The sequence below is a fragment of the Drosophila innubila genome, assembly GCF_004354385.1.
Source record: "Drosophila innubila isolate TH190305 chromosome 2R unlocalized genomic scaffold, UK_Dinn_1.0 1_C_2R, whole genome shotgun sequence".
NCBI classification, from domain to species: domain Eukaryota; kingdom Metazoa; phylum Arthropoda; class Insecta; order Diptera; family Drosophilidae; genus Drosophila; species Drosophila innubila.
The window spans coordinates 25,257,297-25,267,118 of record NW_022995374.1 but is presented as its reverse complement, the minus strand read 5'-3'; the positions used below and the strand labels follow the sequence as shown (position 1 = coordinate 25,267,118).

Below are 9,822 nucleotides of genomic sequence, written 5' to 3'. Positions count from 1 at the left end.
TTGGAGACTCAATGAATGAACCCATGAATCATATCTTTAACGACGCTCAATTAACAAGACGGTGTATAAATGAATTGCAGATATATTCATAAGCTTTCACGAAATTTTAAGCATCGGTGAACATCGGTTTTGGCATTCTCAAGTAATGATGACAAAAGAAACCAAATTTTAAAAAATTCGAAAAAAAAACTCTGCCATAAAAAAAAAAATGTTTCTTGTCATATACGTCCCCATAATTATCCAAAAAAGTAATTTTGGGTCAGATCAGAAGAAAAAAGTCCAAACTTGTTGCCTAGTGTTATCTAGGATGTCTATTAGCCCAAAGACTTTAAAATCAATCTACTTTCCTAAAAATCTTAACTACATATTTTGGAATTTTGCTTTTCAAACTTATAATTATAATTTTTCTTAAAGTTTTTCTAAGATATTCTTTTTATATTTTTAGCTTTATTTAAATATCGTAAGAAATATTAAATAAAATATATATTATATAGAAATTCATTAAATTGACCCCAATCCACTCATGCGATCACTTCTAATCCATCAATGCCAAATCATCATTGTAATTTTGATATCTTGGAAGATTCTAGTAATGGGAGCTACGTTCGGATATAAATCAAATGAGGAATGCTTGTTTAGAATCTATAAACGATTCTATTTGATATGACATGCATCAGCTTGATGAAGCTTAATTTTGGAGAAATCGATGGACATCTTTTCAAATGGATGATTGTACAATTATCGAATCTATGGTTTTGAAATGGCATCAAATAAATATAATTTCCACTTAATTTGTAATCTTGTTCAAATGAGCTGTCGTTAAACAAGTCTCTATTATTAAAAGTTTCATTTGCAGATATAAAAGTCGTGATGTTCGTAAATGTTTCTATATATACCGATCCAGTACAAAGGATTAATGCTACAAATAAAAAGCTTCTTTTAAATAATTGAAATCAAAGCACGTGGAAAAGCTTACCACTAAAAACAAAATAATATATCATCATTATAACTCATATTTTCAGTATCTCGTAAATAACTTCGTTTTTCATATATATTTTGACAATAAATGCGTATATAATTGTTTTATTTGCTCGTTTTTGTTTCACAAACAGACAACTTTGGTTTACAGAAAAAGCACAGTTTTTCAATTTTTTTTTTTTTGTAAAACGGATATGTTTTGTCATTTTTTTCTAATTAAGTTAGAAGGTTACACTTTTAAATGCATTTTTGTTAGAATTTTGATGAAACTAAATTTTTTACTTATTAGAATTAATTATTTCACAACACCCAGGTATTCATTTAAATATTTATCTTGAATATGTTTAAATATATAATTTTATGGCTAAATTGAACAACTACTTAAAAAATTAAATATTTTACTTGAATTTCGCGCCCATGTAATATTTTTGACTACGAATGGTCGAGAGATTGTGGCGGTCGGGCGATGGACTAGTGTATATTAGTAAATTTGACTCAACGACAATGTGCATACACTGAAAATTGGCGGTACTTTAAAAACTGGGTCCCTAAAAACATTTACCGAAAACTTAAAAAAAGGCAATCTGTTCCAACAATAAGCAAACTAAACTTTCTCTAAATAAATTGTTAAGAAGATAGCCATCGGACCAAATTATGGCTATTATATGGTAGGGACTAAAAATTAAATTTACAATTGAATTATCCAGATACTTAAAATAAATGAAAGTAAAATAAATTAAAATTAAATGAATATAAAGATATACTCGTGATTATTGGGTGACATATATTTATATAAATGGCGTTAAATACTTATCGAATGCTTTTCGTATGATAGACCAGCTCAACTATCGATTTAAGCTTTATTGATGTTTTGCTTTTAATTTTGATACAAAATATGTATATTTATCTAGGGCAAAATAAAATAAAACCACAGTTAAGGGAGCTAAAAACATTATCATAGCATATTGTTTATGAATGACTCGATATGTTCACAATTGCAACCATAAGAAATAAGATATGTGAAATTGTATCGATATGTTGATACTAGCGATAGTGGTGAACGCAATCGATAGTTAATAAAACCTATCGGTTATGTCATCGATAGTGCCATCGATAAGGGGACAGCACTAGTTCGGCGTGTAAATCTAAATGTAAATATCGCCGTCTGCACGAAACCGTGGAATAATATAAAATTATTATAGCTAGTCGCACAATATAAGAAATACTTAAAATATTGTTAATTCGTATATCGTGGTGGAGATAAAAATCGCGTATGATTTGCTGACAAATACAAAAGGCAGCAGCAGCGAACGGCAGCAACAAGCGGACGGACAGTGGTCGCAAAACAACAGTGCGACAAACGTGAATGCAAGGCAAATGCAAACAATTGAATAAGCGCTGCTGCCTGCTGCTGGTAGCCAGTCGATTCTACTAATTCTACTGAATGTTGGCGCCGTCTCCGTCCTTCGCGTTGACTAAACACAATTTAAAGTTAGTGAAATTTGCACGCGGCTACAGTTTTTGATTATTATTGCAAGCAGCTGCTGACGGTCGCCCCAGAGACTGTCGACAGTCGACCGACAGACGGTCTTGCCGACGTGGGGCTGGGGGCTTTGCATTTACTTTGATCGTGATCGAGTGTGAACGCGCTGTGTGCGAGAGTGTGTGCGTGTGCGCGTTTGTGTGTGTGTGTGTGTGCAGCTGTGTGCGTGCAGAGACCACCGCAATGACCATGAAGCAACGCGTTGCTCTCAATTCTGTGGATGTTTACAATAAATTCCTAAAAATGTTTCAATTGTACATTTGCAATTCGAAATAAAGCGAAAGCTATACATACATATATAAAGTCAGCAGCATGACAACAACAACAATAATAGCAATAACAACAACAACAATAATATATACATAACAAAAGTTTCAACAATAACAATAACTAGTACAACTGCAGTCTCAATATAAAACAAAACAAAAAAAAACGATATCAAGTTGTTCTAATTTGCTGTGAAAAGCTCACACAATACTAGTACCAGCAAAGGAACAGCTGAAAATATGAAAATACTTAACGAGCACGCAGTCTCGCATTAATTCAATATTCCATTGGTGCTCTTAAGCTTTTAAAGCTAAATTTAAACGAAGAATAAAGAAATCATCGAAGCAAGCCAATCAAAAGAAAGCCTCACTACGCCAAGTGCCTCTCTTTCGCTCTCGTTCTCGTTCTCAATGTCTCAGCTAATGGTTTTTTTTTGTGAATCTAAGCCGCTCTTTGACGTCATCGTTGTCGTCGTTGTTTTTGTTGTTGGCAGCAGCGGCGTCTCTGCCTTAAATCTTACCCCCTGCTCCAGAATTTAATCGCTTCGCGCGCATCTTCTTAAATGCGTTTCGTGTTGAGCTTTTTTTTCGATTCGTGCGCTCTCGTTTCACTGTCCCGAAGACGCGTGATTTTCATATTTTGAATACACAAATACATACGTATGCCAGCTTGCATGTGTGTATGTGTGTGTAACAGCAGCATTTCATTTGGTCTGGATCTGGATTATTCAACTGCACAGAGGTTAGTATCCGAGCAGTCTATTAAGTCTGTTAAGAATCAATCGACAATATTGTTATGGTACTTTAATCAATCATCGGTTTAAAGCGGTTCCCGGTAGACCCCAAACCGGCAAACAATTTGTAAGTTCAATTAATTTAAATTCATTTAACATGACATTCAGTTCAACTCTACAATATACAGCACTTATCGTTCTCTTTTCACGCTTCAGCCATTAGTTCTGCTTTCGAAATGGTTACGTTATTCTTTTTTATAACTTAGAAATGATCGGAAACTAATTAGTAGCTTTGTAATTATACTAAACTGTCGGAATATGCAAATCAAGTTGCATTTCTTGTAAGGGAAAATTGCGTTTTAAATGAAATCGTGCTGGATTCCTAACTAATATTTTCATAAATTAAATTAATCTTTTATATTATGCGATAAAAGCAATGTGTTCTACAATATGTTGGTTGTCTTTCCACCTTCCATCTCGAAGAAGCTTATTTGACCAAATACATATTTGACAGCTTTTTTTTAAATTACTAATTAGAGACAAATTATATAAAATTCAAAATGAAATTATTTTGCTAAGTCTTAAACAGAGGTTAAATTATATTTATACCCCCTTCCCTCCTTCTAGTTTAAAGATAATTCATTGAAAATTTGGAATATGCAAGAGTAGTGGTTCAAACAAGCTGGAAGCCACTGTACATAAGGTAATTATGTAAATGCAATGATATTTGAGCTAAGATAGCAATTAATTTCACTTTATAACTAAATTGATTTTATTTGTTATTCCATTCTGAAATGAACATTAATATTAATTTTAATTTACTAGTTACCAATATAAGGGACGCCCTAGACACCACTGTGCTGACAGAAAAAGAGCGCTCTCTGCCATTATGAAAATTCGAAAACTACAGCTTTATAGAACAACCTTTTTTTAGTTTATTTTTCTACTAGAAACTCTCTTATAGCCGTTATAGTGACAAAGTACCGGGCATTTTCTCTTTAATTTGATTCTATCTTCAATCGTGGTTAAATAATGCTTATCAAAAATATACATTAAAAGAATCTCTTAAGCTATTCAATTAATTTCTACGTAGTTAAATGCCTAAGATTTCCATTCCACAGTTGATCATGTATGATGTTTCCGTGGTATTTACTATTAAAATGAATTCAATTGGCGTTTAAAGTGAGTCATAAAAAAGTTATACTTCCATTAATTAATTTCATTCAACTGTTGTTCGCTTTAACGAGATTGCACTGTTTTTATCTCACACTTACATCGATTCGATTCGATTAGCTAGTCATTGTCATTAACATCGTCGTGATGTGAATGGAGATTAAATTGAAATCAACTCATCTGTTCATCAATTTAATATTAAAGTGATGAAATTAAATGAATGTGAGGACCGTTAAAACGGGTATTTAATGCGGTTGGTCCCACAGCGTGAAGCGCTTAACAACGGCAAGCGAACAGGGAGCAGAAAAACATGAAAAGGAAACAAAACAAAATTATGATTTACACAATAATTAAATGTCAATTCATCTGCGCCTCATCTCGTCTCGTCTCGTGTTTCTCTCTTTCTCCTCACATCTTATGCTATTCCATTCCGATTGCGTCTGCTTTGCGGTCACTTTGGTTGAACTTTAAAAGCGACTACGGTTATTAATTCACCCTGGCTGCAACCATTGGAAGCATCGACAGTCTGGCGCTCCGTAGCCCTTCATTTTAGCTCTCCAACTGTTGTCCAACTGTTCAGATGTAGGAGGAAGTGGAGGGAATATGTAGGGATCCCGGGTCCACTTGCAACAGTCGTTAATGGGAAAAAATACCCTTCTAAAGGGGTTTTTATATATATTTGTCACATTATAAGCAACGCTTACGCAATTAATTGCTTGTATGAACTTTATAATATATGCATATTTGTGTAAGAGTATTTAATAGTCGGGTTTTGCTGTGCGCTTCATATTTTATTTTTGGCTTCGCAAACATTTTATTTGTTCCCTCTCTTTTTTTTTTTTTTTTTCTGATATTAAGTAGAGCGCAGCGAAAGGGTTTCAGCGGGGAATACGTTGGATGTTTTTGGCGACTGGGATGCGTGCTTATAGCCAACATCGAACGTCCTGCCATAAAATTGCATGCACGAGTTTTTGTTTTTGCTTCTCGCTGCACGCCACCCGCTGCCCCCGTTTCCCTTTGCCTCTTCTCTTGTTTTTTTGCTTCTGTTATTTTTGCAAACCTTTTTATTTTGGCCAAGTTTATTGCGTGGAATGCTATTTAATAAATTCCATTTTATGCCCCCCGTTTCCGACCATTATTTTTGTTGCTGTGTCCGTTGTTGCTACTGTTGTTGTTGTTGTTGCTTATGGCCAGGATTTATCTGCAGTTTCTGTTATTTGTGTTAGCCAATGCAAATTTTTGAAATTCAATTCAGTTATTCAAACGGCAAACGCAATATCAAATTGCAAATTGAAACAACTAAATATAATGTTTACCCACAAGGGCTCGACTGTGAGTTACCCCGCAGCTGTTGATGCTTGAATCTTTTTCAAGTTTTAATTGTAAGGTCCATTTAAAAAAATAATTAAGTAAATGAAAATTTATTTCCGCTTCACTGTGTGATTCAACAGGATGCAGCATTCAAATAAAAATGTTAAAAAGTTGTTAGCCAACCTTTCTGACTATAATGTAGATTATAAATCGATAGTCATAGATCAGAAAAAACAACGAAAGCTGTTTGTTCGACAATATTAAAAAAAGTTATAAATCAGCATATTCAAAGAATAATCTTAATAACAAATATATAGAAACTCTAGAAATTCAATCGTTTTGTTGATATAGTTACTACACTAAAGAAAGAGCTAAAAACAGATCCAAGTCTTAATAAACGATAAAATTTCATCTGTAAGAATTAAATTCTTAGCAAGATTTATTAAATTTCTGCTGGCAACTTGAACTTTTATTTTTGCCACTACGTTTAGTTTTCCATTTAAGAAAAGTCACTAAGAACTGGCACAAAAACGAACAATGAAGACGGTAAAATGTTACTCACTTTACCGATATAGGGGCAGGGAAGAAGCAAAGGGAAAGCGAGAAACAAATTCCCAAAAGCACTAAAAGTTTTCAACAACGCAACTTTTATATCATTCTTTTCTTTTTAGTCGTCCTACAACTTTCAGATACTTTTTTTGTTATTGTTGTTTTTGTTCTGCTAAAGGAACTTCCGTGCTGTGCGCCTGCTTCTGCCAAAACTAGTTCCAAGAATAACAAAAACAATGTCAAGAACAATAACAGCAACAAAAACAACAACTATAACAATTGAGAAGTGGCGATTGTTATTCGCGTATCTTAAAGTTGGCAAGCGACGCTTTAAGCCAGCAACAAACGCAACTCTTTGTGCCATGTTTTCTATTTCACTTGTTTTCACTTCATTCCTGGCTGTGTGTGCGTGTGCTTGAGAGTGTTAGTGTTAGTGTGTGCCACGCCCCAGCCAAAGGCATGCACGTTGTGTGCAACAAGGACACGAGAGCCATAAAAATGTTCCAGTGCAGCAAAAGTTGTAAAAACAACTGCAGGAGCAGCAGCAGCAGCAGCAACAGCAGGACACGTTACAGCAACAACAACAATAACAACAACTGCAACAGCCAAAGCAACAACAACAACAAATTGCTGAAGTGCAGTGTATAAGCTCCCTTATGCGGAGCATACAACAACAAAAACAGCAAACAACAACTCTTAAAAGGTTGCACAAGCAAAAAGTAGACAAAAACAAAAAGAAAACAGAGCAAATTTTAGGCAAGCATGCACGACTAGACAACACCCTGTTGAAAGACCGTACAATAGGTATATAAGTCGATTTAAATTCTATGTCAAAACATTTTATACTCTTTAATTATAGTTCAAGTTGAATATCATCATAACCAGTTCGCTCTTTATACCCTTTTGATTATGCAATTTAAAAATGGTAGAGTAAACTGGCAAAGGATTTCTTTACCATACCTTGCCCCGTCCTACCCCTTTTCCTCCCCTTCTATAAAACTTGGCACTTCACAGAGAATTCTAAAAAGTCGATAAAGGAAAAATAAAAAAATATAATTGAAACATGGTCAGCTTACAGCACATTGATGATGGGAGCCTCGTTGAATGGTGGTGGAAAAATGAGGAGGGGGAAGTTGACGGGGCTTTCTGTTTTATTCAAGTTATTGTTGTTGTTGAAATTGTTTTTTTTTTCATATTATTTCTGTTGCTTTTGTTTGCGTAAAGTTTATGGCGCTTGGGCAAAAAGTTTTACATTTACAAATTTTACAATTGTGGGAAATTTAATTTTTGCTGTAAAATAAATAAATAATTCAACGTAATTAGCTCTGTTGCAGGTTATATGGTTACCTTTTGTTGTTGTTGTTTCTGTTGCAGAAGCTTGCATTTGTGCGTTATGGTTGAGGCATGTAATATAATTTTCCAATTTTCAATTACAATACATTAATTCATTTACCTGCTAAAAGTAAATAAAAACACAATTGTGTTCGAGCTCAAATGGTTCGACTAGGCGATACCTAAGCACACATTCAAGTAGTCAAACGAACTACGATCAGGTCTAATTACACACTGATTACAGTAAACACAACGTAATACACTCAAACAAACAATGCTTTAATGATAATACACAGAGTGTACTACACTCTACCGCAGTTTAGTACTTGGGGTCTTCAGTTTTTATTTGAATTCTACAAGAATTCTGTGGGGAAAACGTTGGGGACTGCCTAGCGAATTTCCTCGATCATAGGAACATAGCAAGATTTCCGTACTTAAACAGGCCATTTTCAAGTACAAACGATCTCAAAAGCTGTCTAAGTTCGGATTTTCTAAAGTTGAGAACAAAAATCTTATTTCAAGTTCGGAAATCAAACTCCAAAATTTTGTTAAAGGTTGAATTCGGCGGTTTGAACCATAGAGCAAGACATCGGTTTGGAACCTGAACCTAAGGTTTGAGTTCGAGCCTTGGTTCAATTTCATACCATTTTGACCTAATTAAATTTGTTTTTTAAAAGAAACCAAATTTTGATGATAATTGAAATTTATTTGAAGATTTAAATATGACTTATTTTAATTCGAAGTCTCATATAATTGCGTAATATTAAAAACCATAATATTTATGTAATTATTTTTTTTTTCGGTTTAGGTTCGGTTTCGCAAAGCAAATATTACTTGTTTCTAGTACAAAACATTGCTATAATTAATTTATTTTAATCCTAAAACATACACTAGTATGTGTAGTCAAATTAAGCAAAATACCAAAGTTAAAATACATTTAAAATACATTAAAATAAAATACAACGTCATATTTTCGCCGCTAGAACCAGTTGAAAATTCTAAGGCTCGACCAATGAAAAGAAATGTCCCAAAATGTACTTGTACTATTTAAAGTACAAAAAAATCGTAATCTAGGTTTTTTTTTTATTTTTCACTTCTGTTTTTGTCAAATCAAATTTTTAATCCAATTTTTTATCGTATCACCACACTTTCTTGACCCTTTAGTCAAGTATTTCCACGCCCTTTCACACTACACTGATGGACCTGTAGTATCGACATCGTCCGCTCAGTATTAAATGTGTCTTTATACTTATATATACAGATCACACATAAAAAACTTCTAACCGAAGTGAAAGTCTAGTGACGAAACCATATTCTGGCCCCAAAATTTCTGATTCCCATTTTTGTAACGAACAAAATTAATTTTAATATAAAATTTTTAAATATACAAACCACGAAAATTGATAGAGTTTCCATTGACGCATATAGCTGTATATATTGCTGTAAAATTTTCTATTTCAATTGCATATTTACAAATGTTTAAAGTCTAACCTCGCTAAACCCGGCTCGGTTCGTGTTTTTATGCAATCCGAACCGGATCATGAACCGAACATTTGATGTTATATACTCCGTGAACCTGAATCTGAATCTGAACCTGAAACGAAACCATTTCTAAAATAAAAGGTTTGGTTCGAAAAAAAAATAGTTACATTCTTTTTATTAGTGATGTGAAAATACATCGAAATATTGACAATTCGATTTTCACGCAAGAGACGATCTATCGACAACTCACTGGAGTTTGTTCATCGTAAATTGCAAATGATCAACAAACGCAACTTTTCTTGGAATTGAGCCCTAAAGTGAAGTGAATTTAATCGTGCGGAATTAACACAAGTTCACTTAAATTTTATTATAACATAAAAATAATAAAATAATGAGTCATCTTAAAACTCATTTGGACTATTATAAAATTATATAATTATAAATTATATTATAT

General features: G+C 33.4%; 1 protein-coding gene across 2 annotated transcripts in view; it reads left to right on the top strand.

The window, feature by feature from the left end:
• Nucleotides 1-2,076: 2,076 nt before the first annotated feature.
• LOC117785021 overlaps nt 2,077-9,822 on the top strand; it is a 90,560-nt gene continuing 82,814 nt past the window's right edge. For both annotated transcript variants that reach the window (XM_034622897.1, XM_034622896.1), the window contains exon 1: nt 2,077-3,529. The gene's annotated coding sequence lies outside the window, so the exon portion shown is untranslated. The remainder of the gene's footprint in view (nt 3,530-9,822) is intronic.